Raw genomic sequence first — 16,435 nt, 5'->3', positions numbered from 1 at the left:
AATACAATCAGTGTAAAATAGGAACTAGGTGTGCGTAATTAGACAGTCAGTGCCTAGAGGCCGGTGACTAGACCACCGAAACTGGTGCACAGAATGAGCAACAGTACGGGAGGGTTCAGTGACGTTGAGGGTCTTTTCATCTACTGTATATCGAGTGAACCATTTCACAGGAAGTGTAGTATCAGGTGTCTGGGTGTTACTGCTGGGCATGAGGGCCAAGAACAAGATAACTATCACATAGAATTATTGTAATTCTGTGGATAATCGTTAGAGCTAAAGTTATAATTTTAAGGTATTTAATAGTTGCTTCCAAGAACACTATGTCATGAGTTGTGTTTGTAAAGCTAAAAACATCCAGAACTTGGTGACGATCTTCGTGTTTCTGACAGGTAAATGGCATTCGTCTGAATAATGGTATAGTTGTCCTACCCAGCAGATTCAGCTCACATGCAGTGTTGCTGCAAAGAGTCATTCCTTATGAATGTCACCAACATGTTGACAGATGTAAACATTGAACAGGGTCAAGGGCATATAGAACACTGCTTTATATCTATGATTAAGGGTTTGAAGTGTGTGATGCTTGGAACTTATTTTATCATAATCTATACTGTCTCAAATGAGGTATGCTTTATGACTGTTTTCAGTCAGCTCATAGCAATAAGGTGTATTAGTGGTGTGTTAGTATTGTTCTGTTAAATAAACACATGCCTTTCCTTTCCATATACTGTAAGAATATGTCAAATTAATATACTGTGTACCATTATGGAACATTTAGATTTATTTAAAATTATAATTTGTTTAAAACAACTTTTATCAAAACAATTAAGAACTTTATATTGATGTCAGAGTCCTATTCCAACAAGAATGCTTAATATAGTTTGGTTATTCCACCAGGTCTCTAGAAAATTACAGTACATTACAGTACTGAGGGGTGTTGAAATACTGTACATGATATATGACTCCTCATACTAATCTGGAAGAATAAAGCTTGAATAAAGAAAAAAGACAATAAAAAAATGTTTTGCTAAAATGTTCAGAGAAATAATTCCATCGACAGCACGATAGTGGAATGTGAGATATATTCTGTATCAGGATGCAATTACAGCAGAAATGTTCTCAGGATGACAGGTCCAGAAATATGTGGAAAATATTTATAAGAGATTGTGAAAGAGTCATGAGTCAGTTTCCCTAAGTTTTGCTCCTGTAAATACCATGGTATTATTCTCTGTTAATATTTGAAAAGATAAATATTTAAATAGTTGAATATGGTGCAATGTATTTTCTCTTTCTATATATTTCAAGCCAGTGGGAACACACACCCTCTTGATAATATAGCCATTCTACTTTCATCACAGCAAGTACACTGTAATATAGCATTAAACAAGAGTGACCATGTTCGGTTTTATCAATATCTTATTTCACCATAATATAAAACTCAAATAGTTTTGTTTCAGTCAATTACATAATGTATTCACATTGCCCTGGAGGTTTAAATAAATACATTTTATGGGTTCACTTAACTGAATGCATTTCTTGGCATTGATCTCCAACTGTACTGACACTGACCCACTTCTGATGGTGATCTGTCTGGTGGCGTTGCTGTATCACATGGTTCTGTTGTTGAAGACCGTGAAGGACACACCGTCTGGACCATCTGGACCATCTGCGTATAGAGATATGCATTACTATCATGACTCAACAGATAGTGTTGGTACACTACATGACCATAAGTATGTGGACACAACGGCTTGTCAAACATCTCATTCCAAAATCATGGGATTTAATATAGAGTTGGTCCCCCCATTGCTGCTATAACAGCCTCTCTCTTCTGGGATGGTTTTCCACTAGAGGTTGGAACATTGCTATAGGGACTTGCTTCCTTTCAACCACAAGGGCAATAAGTGAAGTCGGGCACTGATGCTGGGCGATTAGGCCTGTCTCGTAGTCGGCATTCCAATTCATCCCAAATGTGTTCGATGGGGTTGAGGTCAGGGCTCTGTGCAGGCCAGTCAAGTCCTTCCACACCGATCTCAACAAAACATTTTTGTATGGACCTCGCTTTGTGCACAGGAACATTGTCATGCTGAAGAGGAGAGACAATTTTTTTCGCGAGACATGCTTCTGCACTCGGAGGTCCCGCTCTGTGAGTTTTTGTGTCCTACCACTACACGACCGAGCCGTTGTTGCTCCTAGACATTTCTACTTCACATTAACAGCCCTTACAGTTGACCAGGGCAGCTCTAGCAAGACAGACACTTAACCAACTGATTTTGACGGTGCCACATTGAAAGTCACTGAGCTCTTCAGTAAGGCCATTATACTGCCAATGTTTGTCTATGGATATTGCATGACTGTGTGCTCGATTTTAAACACCTGTCAGCAATGGGTGTGGCTGAAATAGTCGAATCCACTAATTTGAAGGGGTGTCCACATACATTTGTACATACAGTGTATCTACTATGGAAATGTAGTAGATACCCAATGAGGCCTGGTGGTTGAGAGGAACCAGTTGCTTAAAGAGATATTCAGGGAGACTATGTGTTTTTGAGCAAAATCAATTGATCATGATAAATCATACATCATTGGCCATATGATTGTAGCTATGTTATTGTGTCACTCCCAAATCACTGTAAAGAGTCAGTCAAAGCTCGATATCAGCAGTCAGTCAAAGCTCACTGCTGATATTGAGATGTAGAGGGTCAGTTGTTCCATTGAACTCCACTAAGTTGTCTGAGTAGTTGGCATCCAGTCTCACAGCAGAAACAGGTCATGTGGGTGAGATAGATAGAGAGAGAGGGGGGAACTTAACATAAACCAGAGGAAACACCATGCTGGAAAAGGACAAAGACAACCAGTTTCCATAAAAAATGTGTCTTTAACAATGGTGACTTGCAGAATTCTACCGATACAAGCTATGATTATGGCTGACCTTCAAACAACCACACTCAATTCACACAGCTTGATGTAGATGATTAAGGCTAACAGTCAAGTCATCACTCACCTGGCCCTGACAAAATGCCAACACAGACATTGTCATCAATTAAGGCAGCATTTCTATGCACACACAAACACAAAAGTACCAACAGAGACAAGGACACACACAGGTGCACACTCAAATGAAACCAGTATCTCTATGTCACATCACACAGGCAGAATTGTTGCATTACACTGCAAGTCATGGTACAAAACAGGCTATCTTAACAATAGTTACAGTATAGACCCACAGGGCCTGCAGGATATTACTAATCTAACTAATCTAATAGCAAGATCAGCTGATGTGTCTGATGTGTCAGCTGATGTGACTCACCTATCACAGTAAGGGTGGAAGTGGCTGTGAGCTGTGTGCTGGTGCTCTGGACCAGATAGACCCCCGAGTTGACCTCTTTAATGGAGGTTAGGGTCAATGTGTTGTCCCCACTGCCTGGGTTCTCAGAAGGAAGCACCTTCACAGTGCTGGAGCTCAGCACACCAGGTGAAGAGGGGAAAGATGGGTCTTTAGCATCCAGTGGTCACTGGAACACAACAGGGTGTATCCACTTTTGATCCTCTGCCAGCTAATCAGTTGCTGATCAAGACATACATCTGGACCCTCTCTTTCTAAAATTATCCGCCAAAATTGTTGCAACCCTATTACTAGCCTGTTCAACCTCTCTTTCATATCGTATGAGATCCCCAAAGATTGGAAATCTCTTCAAAGGGGGAGACACTCTAGACCCAAACTGCTACAGACCTATATCTATCCTACCCTGCCTTTCTAAGGTCTTTGAAAGCCAAGTTAACAAACATACCACTGACCATTTTGAATCCCACCGCACCTTCTCCGCTATGCAATCTGGTTTCCGAGCTGGTCATAGGTGCACCTCAGCCACGCTCAAGGTCCTGAACGATATCATAACCGCCATCGATTAGAGACAATACAGTGCAGCTGTATTCATTGACCTGGCCAAGGCTTTCGACTCTGTCAATCACCACATTCTTATCGGCAGACTTAATAGCCTTGGTTTCTCTAATGACTGCCTCGCTTGGTTCACCAACTACTTCTCTGACAGAGTTCAGTGTGTCAAATTGGAGGGCCTGTTGTCCGGAGCTCTGGCAGTCTCTATGTGGGTGCCACAGGGTTCAATTCTCGGGCTGACTCTTTTCTCTGTATACATCAACGATGTCGCGCTTGCTGCTGGTGATTCTCTGATCCACCTCTAAGGAGACACTGTGTTGACTAACCTCCAGATGAGCTTCAATGCCATACAACTCTCCTTCCGTGGTCTTCAACTGCTCTTAAATGCAAGTAAAACTAAATGCATGCTCTCAAAACCGATTGCTGCCTGCACCCGCCCACCCGTCTAGCATCACTACTCTGGACGGTTCTGACTTAGAATATGTAGACAACTACAAATACCTAGGTGTCTGGTTAGACTGTAAACTCCCCTTCCAGACTCACATTAAACATCTCCAATCCAAAATTAAATCTAGAATCGGCTTCCTATTTCACAACAAAGCATCCTTCACTCATGCTGCCAAACATACCCTCGTAAAACTGACTATCCTACCAATCCTTGACTTCGGCGATGTCATTTACAAAATAGCCTCCAACACTCTACTCAGCAAATTGGATGCAGTCTATCACAGTGCCATCCGTTTTGTCACCAAAGCCCCATATGCTACCAACCACTGCAACCTGAATGTTCTCATTGGCTGTATCTCACTTCATATTTGTCGCCATATCCACTGGCTCCAGGTCATCTATAAGTCTTTGCTAGGTAAAGCCCCCCCTTATCTCAGCTCACTGGTCACCATGGCAGCACCCACTCGTAGCACGCTCTCCAGCAGGTATATTTCACTGGTCACCCCCAAAGCCAATTCCTCCTTTGGCTGCCTTTCCTTTCAGGTCTCTGCTGCCAATGACTGGAACAAATTGCAAAAATCACTGAAGCTGGAGACCCATATCTCCCTCACTAACTTTAAGCACCAGCTGTCAGAGCAGCTCACAGATCCCTGCAGCTGTACATAGACCATCCAACTACCTCATCCCCATACTGTTATTTATGAAATTGTTTTGCTCCTTTGCACCACAGTATCTCTACTTGCATATTTGTCTTCTGCGCATCTATCACTCCAGTGTTTAATTGCTAAATTGTAATTATTTCTCCACTACGGCCTATTTATTACCTTACCTCCCTTGTCTTACCTCATTTGCACACACTGTATATAGACTTTTTCTATTGTGTTATTGACTGTATGTTTTGTTTATTCCATGTGTTGTTGTTTGTGTTGCACTGGTTTGCTTTATCTTGGCCAGGTCGCAGTTGTAAATGAGAACATGTTCTCAACTTGCCTACCTGGTTAAATAAAGGTTAAATAAAAATAAATACAAATTAACATGTGGTTAAGGGTTTGAAGTGCGTTATGAGTGGAACTTTTTTCAGCAGCAACTCTCAAATGAATTATAATTTATGACATGTTTTCAGTGAGCACAAAAAAAAGGAGTATTAGTGATTGTTGGTATTGTTCTGTTACTGTTTTTCTGTTACATGTAACTTAGGGATTTAACAGTAACCTATTCCTTTATCCATACTACACAGCTTTTATGCATGAGGTGAGGTCCTCAGGAGTAGGCTAAAGGTTCTTTGCATCAAGGCGTAGAGCATGGGAATCAGACAACACTATTAGGATGCAACAATTTGTTGTCGTTTTCAGCGTCACAAGAAAGGTACAACCTCCATACCACGTAATCATTTCCATACATCTTCTGTTCCAGGAGTTTCATTCAGCTGTCCTACAAGACAAACTTCGACAGAGCAATGTCAGATTTCTCACAACCAAATACCACTAGGTTTATTTGTTTTATTTACATACTCAAACAGACAATGTGTTGGAACACTCATGGGGGGAGTGCCCAGGGAGAAGTAGCGCAGGTCTAGGTGGAAGATGGGTGCCAATGCCTAAAGGCACTACGTTCACAAGAATTCCTATTTCTTATATTCACTTTTTTTTAAAACACCATCACTCCTCCCGTCCTCGCAGTAAAAGGATCCCCTGATTGACACAAACAGGAAGGCTTCTATACAAAAGTCCACTCAAATACACCTGGCGCAGGTAGACTAACAAGGGTGTGTTAGAAACACATACCTTTCCTTTCTACACTGAACATAAATATAAACGCAACATGTAAAGTGTTGGTCACATCCCTGTTAGTGAGCATTTTAGCCTTTTTCAAGATAATCCATCCACCTGAAAAGTGTGGCATATCAAGAATATGATTAAACAGCATGATCATTACACAGGTGCTCCTTGTGTAATAAAAGGCCATTCTAAAATGTGCAGTAAGTCCGACCGGCCTCACAACCAAGCCAGCCCAGGACCTACAAGGACCTACAAGTCCGGCTTCTTCACCTGCGGGATCAACTCAGGGGAGGAGGGGTGGGGTGCTGAGGAGGATTTATTTCTGTCAAATAGCCCTGTTGTGAGGGAAAGCTCATTCTAATTAGCCTGGCACCCCAGTGGGTGGGCCTATGCCCTCCCAGGCCCACCCATGGCTGTGCCACTGCCCAGTCATGTGAAAACTTAGGGAAACTGGCTAATGACCATTCTTTCCCAATCTCTTACAAGTATTTTCCACAGATCTTTGGACCTGTCATCCTGAGAAGGAACATTTCTGCTGTAATTGCGAAGGAATAATTTATCTAAATTTATCATTTTTATTGTATTTTTTCTTTATTCAAGTTCTATTTATCCAGATTAGTATCACTGAAAGCAATCATATAACATGTATTTCAACACCCCTCAGTACTGTAATTATCTTAAGACCTGGTGGTATAACAAAAATATGTCAAACATTCTTGTTGTAATATGACTTGAACATACAGTAAATGTCTTAATTTACGCTGGTCCGACCAATCTGATTCCACACTCCAAGACTGCTTCCATCACGTGGACTGGGATATGTTCCGTATTGCGTCAGACGACAACATTGACGAATACGCTGATTCGGTGTGCGAGTTCATTAGAACGTGCGTTGAAGATGTCGTTCCCATAGCAACGATTAAAACATTCCCAAACCAGAAACCGTGGATTGATGGCAGCATTCGCGTGAAACTGAAAGCACGAACCACTGCTTTTAATCAGGGCAAGGTGACTGGAAACATGACCGAATACAAACAGTGTAACTATTCCCTCCGCAAGGCAATCAAACAAGCTAAGCGTCAGTATAGAGACAAAGTAGAATCTCAATTCAACGGCTCAGACACAAGAGGTATGTGGCAGGGTCTACAGTCAATCACGGATTACAAAAAGAGAACCAGCACTGTCACGGACCAGGATGTCTTGCTCCCAGGCAGACTAAATAACTTTTTTGCCCGCTTTGAGGACAATACAGGGCCACTGACACTGCCCGTGGACTCTCCTTCACTGCAGCCAACGTGAGGAAAACATTTAAACGTGTCAATCCTCGCAAGGCTGCAGGCCCAGACGGCATCCCCAGCCGCGCCCTCAGAGCATGCGCAGACCAGCTGGCTGGTGTGTTTACGGACATATTCAATCAATCCCTATCCCAGTCTGTTGTTCCCACATGCTTCAAGAGGGCCACCATTGTTCCTGTTCCCAAGAAAGCTAAGGTAACTGAGCTAAACGACTACCACTAGCACTCACTTCCGTCATCATGAAGTGCTTTGAGAGACTAGTCAAGGACCATATCACCTCCACCCTACCTGACACCCTAGACCCACTCCAATTTGCTTACCGCCCAAATAGGTCCACAGACGATGCAATCTCAACCACACTGCACACTGCCCTAACCCATCTGGACAAGAGGAATACCTATGTGAGAATGCTGTTCATCGACTACAGCTCGGCATTTAACACCATAGTGCCCTCCAAGCTCGTCATCAAGCTCGAGACCCTGGGTCTCGACCCTGCCCTGTGCAACAGGGTACTGGACTTCCTGACGGGCCGCCCGCAGGTGGTGAGGGTAGGCAACAACATCTCCACCCCGCTGATCCTCAACACTGGGGCCCCACAAGGGTGCGTTCTGAACCCTCTCCTGTACTCCCTGTTCACCCACGACTGCGTGGCCACGCACGCCTCCAACTCAATCATCAAGTTTGCGGACGACACAACAGTGGTAGGCTTGATTACCAACAACGACGAGACGGCCTACAGGGAGGAGGTGAGGGCCCTCGGAGTGTGGTGTCAGGAAAATAACCTCACACTCAACGTCAACAAAACTAAGGAGATGATTGTGGATTTCAGGAAACAGCAGAGGGAACACCCCCCTATCCACATCGATGGAACAGTAGTGGAGAGGGTAGTAAGTTTTAAGTTCCTTGGCGTACAAACTGAATTGGTCCACCCACACAGACAGCATCGTGAAGAAGGCGCAGCAGCGCCTCTTCAACCTCAGGAGGCTGAAGAAATTCGGCTTATCACCAAAAGCACTCACAAACTTCTACAGATGCACAATCGAGAGCATCCTGTCGGGCTGTATCACCGCCTGGTACGGCAACTGCTCCGCCACAACCGTAAGGCTCTCCAGAGGGTAGTGAGGTCTGCACAACGCATCACCGGGGGCAAACTACCTGCCCTCCAGGACACCTACACCACCCGATGTCACAGGAAGGCCATAAAGATCATCAAGGACAGCAACCACCCGAGCCACTGCCTGTTCACCCGCTATCATCCAGAAGGCGAGGTCAGTACAGGTGCATCAAAGCTGGGACCGAGAGACTGAAAAACAGCTTCTATCTCAAGGCCATCAGACTGTTAAACAGCCACCACTAACATTGAGTGGCTGCTGCCAACACACTGACTCAATTCCAGCCACTTTAATAATGGGAATTGATGGGAAATTATGTAAAATATATCACTAGCCACTTTAAACAATGCTACCTAATATAATGTTCCCTACATTACTCATCTCATATGTATATGTATATACTGCACTCTATATCATCTACTGCATCCTTATGTAATACATGTATCACTAGCCACTTTAACTATGCCACTTTGTTTACATACTCATCTCATATGTATATACTGCACTCAATACCATCTACTGTTTCTTGCCTATGCCGCTCTGTACCATCACTCATTCATATATCTTTATGTACATATTCTTTATCCCTTTACACTTGTGTCTATAAGGTAGTAGTTTTGGAAATGTTAGCTAGATTACTTGTTGGTTATTACTGCATTGTCGGAACTAGAAGCACAAGCATTTCGCTACACTCGCACTAACATCTGCTAACCATGTGTATGTGACAAATAAAATGTGATTTTATTTCATTTTATTTTATTTTATTTGATTTAATTGCCCATATAAAAGCAGATTTTTGTGGTTGTTATTGAATAAATCAAAATGTTCCATAAGGGTACACAGTGCATTCATGATTTGTGGACACGTTTGACATGTTCTATTATTTCTACTGCTTTTTCATTCTTCTCTGTTAATATTTGAATAGATAGATATTTTACCTTATGAAAATGGTGTGATGTATTTTCTCTTTCTAAATACACTGAGTTTGCAAAACACTAGGAACACCTTCCTAATATTGAATTGCACCCTGTTTTGCCCTCAGAACTGCCTTATTCATTGGGGCATGGACTACAAGGTGTCAAAAGCGTTCTACAGGGATGCTGGCCCATGTTGACTCCAATGCTTCCCACAGTTGTGTCAAGTTAGCTGGATTCCTTTGGCTGGTGGACCATTCTTGATTCACATGGGAAACTGTTGAGCATGAAAAACCCAGAATCATTGCAGTTCTTGACACTCAAACTGTTGGACTGGGACCTACTACCATACCCAATTCAAAGGCACTTAGACATTTTGTCTTACCCATTCACCCTCTGAATGGCACACATACACAATCCATGTCTCAATTGTCTCAAGGATTAAAAATCCTTCTTTAATTTGTCTCCTCCCCTTCATCTACACTGATTGATGTGGATATAACAAGTGACATCAATAAGTGACATCAATAAGAGATCATTGCACAAGAGTGACCATGTTCGGTTATAGCAATATCTATGACATTATTTCACCATATTATATAACCATTTTTTTGTCAATTGCATAATTTATTCACATTGCCCTGGCCCATGGCACTACGTAAATGAAATGAATGTTTGAATAAATATATTGTATGCGTTCACTTAACTGAAAGCATTTTTTGGTCTGTGTGTTATTTTTCAGTCAGTTAGACTTGCTATCTCATTGGCGTTCAGAAGAGGACCCCAGCCAATGAGGAGAGGAGAAGGAGCCAGACACTGACCCCCAGCTGTTCTGACACTGACCCACTGCTGATGGTGATCTGTCTAGTGATGTTGCTGTAGCTCATGGTCCTGTTGTTGAAGGCCAGGCAGGAGCATAGGCCACTCTGGCTCACAACAGCACTATATTGCTTCAGATCTAGACTCGTCCAATTCAGATGCTTCCCATTGAAAGTCCATTGAAACTCAGCCTGAGGGTTGGACTGGGCAGAGCAGGACATGGTCAGAGTAGACCCGATCAGGAAAGAGGTAGTGGTGTTCAGCATGTTGACTGTGAAGGACACACCGTCTGAACTGTCTGTGTAGGGATAGGAATTACTGTCATGATACCCAAGTAGGCCTAGAGAGGAACCTGTGGCTTGAAGGGATATTCAGGGAGCCGATGTGTTATAGAACAAAATCAATTGATCATGATAGATCCTACATCACTGGCCGTATGTTATTGTGTCATTACCAAACCACTGTAAAGTGTCAGTCAAAGCTTGAAATGTGCACTGCAGTCAAAATATGTGAATTCATCAAGTAGAGTTAGTGTGCATACTCTCATACTCACAGCTGATACTGAGATGTAGAGGCTCAGTGGTTCCATTACTGACGCGTTGAAAGCATTACAGCTAAACAGCCCACCACTGTATCGAGTCACATTGACTATGGTGAGAGTGCTATTCCCATCACTAAGCTGAATTCCATTACTGGCTGTGACTCAGAGTTGCGGTAAGAGGTAAGAGAGGGAGGAGCCAGAGGAAGAGCGAAACAGACCGACAGAGCTTTGAATTCCAATAAATCGCCTTTTTTGTTGGCCACCAGTCTCACAGCAGAAACAGGTTATGTGGGTGAGAGAGAGAGAGAGAGAGAGAGAGAGAGGGAGAGAGAGAGAGAGAGAGAGAGGGAGGGAGGGAGAGAGAGAGAGAGAGAGAGGGAGGGAGGGAGGGAGAGAGAGAGAGAGAGAGAGAGAGAGAGAGAGATTGATACAGGGAAAGAAAGAGAGGGAAAACACATAACAGAAACCAGAGGGAACACCATGCGGGAAAAGGGACAAAGACAACCTGTTTCCATTACGCCCATTATTTTAGTGGAGTTTGTTGGTGTCAGCCCATGTTTAGGTCATACTTGTCTGTAGCCATGATGACTTGCAGAATCATATCTAAATATGTTATGGCCCTTTCAGCAGTAGTGAAAAAAGTACCCAATTGTCATACTTGAGGAAAAGTAAAGATATATTCAAAGAAAATGACTCAAGTAAAAGTCACCCAGTAAAATTCTACTTGAGTAAAAGTCTAAAAGTATTTGGTTTTAAATATACTTCACTATCAAAAGTACAGTTCCTTGCGAAAGTATTCGGCCCCCTTGAACTTTGCGACCATTTGCCACATTTCAGGCTTCAAACATAAAGATATAAAACTGTATTTTTTTGTGAAGAATCAACAACAAGTGGGACACAATCATGAAGTGGAACGACATTTATTGGATATTTCAAACTTTTTTAACAAATCAAAAACTGAAAAATTGGGCGTGCAAAATTATTCAGCCCCTTTACTTTCAGTGCAGCAAACTCTCTCCAGAAGTTCAGTGAGGATCTCTGAATGATCCAATGTTGACCTAAATGACTAATGATGATAAATACAATCCACCTGTGTGTAATCAAGTCTCCGTATAAATGCACCTGCACTGTGATAGTCTCAGAGGTCTGTTAAAAGTGCAGAGAGCATCATGAAGAACAAGGAACACACCAGGCAGGTCCGAGATACTGTTGTGAAGAAGTTTAAAGCCGGATTTGGATACAAAAAGATTTCCCAAGCTTTAAACATCCCAGGGAGCACTGTGCAAGCGATAATATTGAAATGGAAGGAGTATCAGACCACTGCAAATCTACCAAGACCTGGCCGTCCCTCTAAACGTTCAGCTCATACAAGGAGAAGACTGATCAGAGATGCAGCCAAGAGGCCCATGATCACTCTGGATGAACTGCAGAGATCTACAGCTGAGGTGGGAGACTCTGTCCATAGGACAACAATCAGTCGTATATTGCACAAATCTGGCCTTTATGGAAGAGTGGCAAGAAGAAAGCCATTTCTTAAAGATATCCATAAAAAGTGTTGTTTAAAGTTTGCCACAAGCCACCTGGGAGACACACCAAACATGTGGAAGAAGGTGCTCTGGTCAGATGAAACCAAAATTGAACTTTTTGGCAACAATGCAAAACGTTATGTTTGGCGTAAAAGCAACACAGCTCATCACCCTGAACACCCTATCCCCACTGTCAAACATGGTGGTGGCAGCATCATGGTTTGGGCCTGCTTTTCTTCAGCAGGGACAGGGAAGATGGTTAAAATTGATGGGAAGATGGATGGAGCCAAATACAGGACCATTCTGGAAGAAAACCTGATGGAGTCTGCAAAAGACCTGAGACTGGGACGGAGATTTGTCTTCCAACAAGACAATGATCCAAAACATAAAGCAAAATCTACAATGGAATGGTTCAAAAATAAACATATCCAGGTGTTAGAATGGCCAAGTCAAAGTCCAGACCTGAAACCAATCGAGAATCTGTGGAAAGAACTGAAAACTGCTGTTCACAAATGCTCTCCATCCAACCTCACTGAGCTCGAGCTGTTTTGCAAGGAGGAATGGGAAAAAATGTCAGTCTCTCGATGTGCAAAACTGATAGAGACATACCCCAAGCGACTTACAGCTGTAATCGCAGCAAAAGGTGGCGCTACAAAGTATTAACTTAAGGGGGCTGAATAATTTTGCACGCCCAATTTTTCAGTTTTTGATTTGTTAAAAAAGTTTGAAATATCCAATAAATGTCGTTCCACTTCATGATTGTGTCCCACTTGTTGTTGATTCTTCACAAAAAAATACAGTTTTATATCTTTATGTTTGAAGCCTGAAATGTGGCAAAAGGTCGCAAAGTTCAAGGGGGCCGAATACTTTCGCAAGGCACTGTATATGTAATTTCAAAAATATACTTAAGTATAAAAAGTAAAATTATAAATAATTTAAAATGCCTTATGTTAAGAAAACCAGACGGCACCACTTTATTTCTTTTATTTTTAATTTACGTGTTAAGGTGCGTGAATGAGGACCCAAAAGCGAACTAACGTAAACAGGGCTTCTTTAATGACAAAACATACGTAGGCTCAGATGGACCGGCAGATTCCGACAGGACAGGAAAAGGTTGCAGCAAACATGACGATAGTCTGGTTCAGGCATGAATAACACAAACAAGAATCCGACAAAGACAGAAACAAAAACAGAGAGCGATATAGAGGACTAATCAGAGGGAAAAAGGGAACAGGTGGGAAAAGGGGTGACGAGGTAGTTAGGAGGAGACAAGGAACAGCTGGGGGAAAGAGGGGGAGAAAAGGTAACCTAATAACGACCAGCAGAGGGAGACAGGGTGAAGGGAAAGGACAGAAACAAGACACAACATGACAATACATGACAGTACCCCCCCACTCACCGAGCGCCTCCTGGCGCACTCGAGGAGGAAACCTGGCGGCAACGGAGGAAATCCTCGATCAGCGCACGGTCCAGCACGTCCCGAGAGGGAACCCAACTCCTCTCCTCAGGACCGTACCCCTCCCAATCTACTAGGTACTGATGACCACGGCCCCGAGGACGCATGTCCAAAATCCTACGGACCCTGTAGATGGGTGCGCCCTCGACAAGGATGGGGGGGGGGGGGGGGGAAGACGAGCGGGGGCGCGAAGAACGGACCCTGTAGATGGGTGCGCCCTCGACAAGGATGGGGGGGGGGGGGGGAAGACGAGCGGGGGCGCGAAGAACGGGCTTGATACAGGAGACATGGAAGACCGGGTGGACGCGACGAAGATATCGCGGAAGAAGAAGTCGAACTGCGACAGGATTAATGATCTGAGAAATACGGAACGGACCAATGAACCGCGGGGTCAACTTGCGAGAAGCGGTCTTAAGGGGAAGGTTCTGAGTGGAGAGCCAAACTCTCTGACCGCGACTATATCTAGGACTCTTAGTTCTACGCTTATTAGCAGCTCTCACAGTCTGCGCCCTATAACGGCAAAGTGCAGACCTGACCCTCTTCCAGGTGCGCTCGCAACGTTGGACAAAAGCCTGAGCGGAGGGGACGCTGGACTCGGCGAACTGAGATGAGAACAGCGGAGGCTGGTACCCGAGGCTACTCTGAAAAGGAGATAGCCCGGTCGCAGACGAAGGAAGCGAGTTGTGGGCGTATTCTGCCCAGGGGAGCTGTTCTGACCAAGACGCAGGGTTGCGAAAAGAAAGACTGCGTAAGATGCGACCAATAGTCTGATTGGCCCGTTCTGCTTGACCGTTAGACTGGGGGTGAAAGCCGGAAGAGAGACTGACGGAAGCCCCAATCAAACGGCAAAACTCCCTCCAAAATTGAGACGTGAATTGCGGACCTCTGTCCGAAACGACGTCTGACGGAAGGCCATGAATTCTGAAAACATTCTCGATGATGATTTGTGCCGTCTCTTTAGCAGAAGGAAGCTTAGCAAGGGGAATAAAATGAGCCGCCTTAGAGAACCTGTCGACAACCGTAAGAATAACAGTCTTCCCCGCTGACGAAGGCAGTCCGGTGACAAAATCTAAGGCGATGTGAGACCACGGTCGAGAGGGAATGGGAAGCGGCCTGAGACGGCCGGCAGGAGGGGAGTTACCGGACTTAGTCTGCGCGCAGACCGAACAAGCAGCCACGAAGCGACGCGTGTCATGCTCCCGGGTGGGCCACCAAAAACGCTGGCGAATGGAAGCAAGCGTACCCCGAACGCCAGGGTGGCCGGCTAACTTAGCGGAGTGAGCCCACTGAAGAACGGCCAGACGAGTAGGAACGGGAACGAAAAGAAGGTTCCTAGGACAAGCGCGCGGCGACGGAGTTTGAGTGAGTGCTTGCTTTACCTGCCTCTCAATTCCCCAGACAGTCAACCCGACAACACGCCCCTCAGGGAGAATCCCCTCGGGGTCAGTGGAGGCTACTGAAGAACTGAAGAGACGAGATAAAGCATCAGGCTTGGTGTTCTTAGAGCCCGGACGATAAGAAATCACGAACTCGAAACGAGCGAAAAACAGCGCCCAGCGCGCCTGACGCGCATTAAGTCGTTTGGCAGAACGGATGTACTCAAGGTTCCTATGGTCAGTCCAAACGACAAAAGGAACGGTCGCCCCCTCCAACCACTGTCGCCATTCGCCTAGGGCTAAGCGGATGGCGAGCAGTTCGCGGTTTCCCACATCATAGTTACGTTCCGACGGCGACAGGCGATGAGAAAAATACGCGCAAGGGTGGACCTTGTCGTCAGAGAGGGAGCGCTGAGAAAGAATGGCTCCCACGCCCACCTCTGACGCGTCAACCTCGACAACGAACTGTCTAGTGACGTCAGGTGTAACAAGGATAGGTGCGGATGTAAAACGATTCTTGAGGAGATCAAAAGCTCCCTGGGCGGAAACGGACCACTTAAAGCACGTCTTGAATCTCTTCAAAGGGGGAGACACTCTAGACCCAAACTGCTACAGACCTATATCTATCCTACCCTGCCTTTCTAAGGTCTTTGAAAGCCAAGTTAACAAACATACCACTGACCATTTTGAATCCCACCGCACCTTCTCCGCTATGCAATCTGGTTTCCGAGCTGGTCATAGGTGCACCTCAGCCACGCTCAAGGTCCTGAACGATATCATAACCGCCATCGATTAGAGACAATACAGTGCAGCTGTATTCATTGACCTGGCCAAGGCTTTCGACTCTGTCAATCACCACATTCTTATCGGCAGACTTAATAGCCTTGGTTTCTCTAATGACTGCCTCGCTTGGTTCACCAACTACTTCTCTGACAGAGTTCAGTGTGTCAAATTGGAGGGCCTGTTGTCCGGAGCTCTGGCAGTCTCTATGTGGGTGCCACAGGGTTCAATTCTCGGGCTGACTCTTTTCTCTGTATACATCAACGATGTCGCGCTTGCTGCTGGTGATTCTCTGATCCACCTCTAAGGAGACACTGTGTTGACTAACCTCCAGATGAGCTTCAATGCCATACAACTCTCCTTCCGTGGTCTTCAACTGCTCTTAAATGCAAGTAAAACTAAATGCATGCTCTCAAAACCGATTGCTGCCTGCACCCGCCCACCCGTCTAGAATCACTACTCTGGACGGTTCTGACTTAGAATATGTAGACAACTA

This window comes from Oncorhynchus mykiss, chromosome 2 (genome assembly GCF_013265735.2).
Source record: "Oncorhynchus mykiss isolate Arlee chromosome 2, USDA_OmykA_1.1, whole genome shotgun sequence".
Classification (NCBI taxonomy): Eukaryota; Metazoa; Chordata; class Actinopteri; order Salmoniformes; family Salmonidae; genus Oncorhynchus; species Oncorhynchus mykiss.
Note: the sequence above shows the minus strand (reverse complement) of the source record.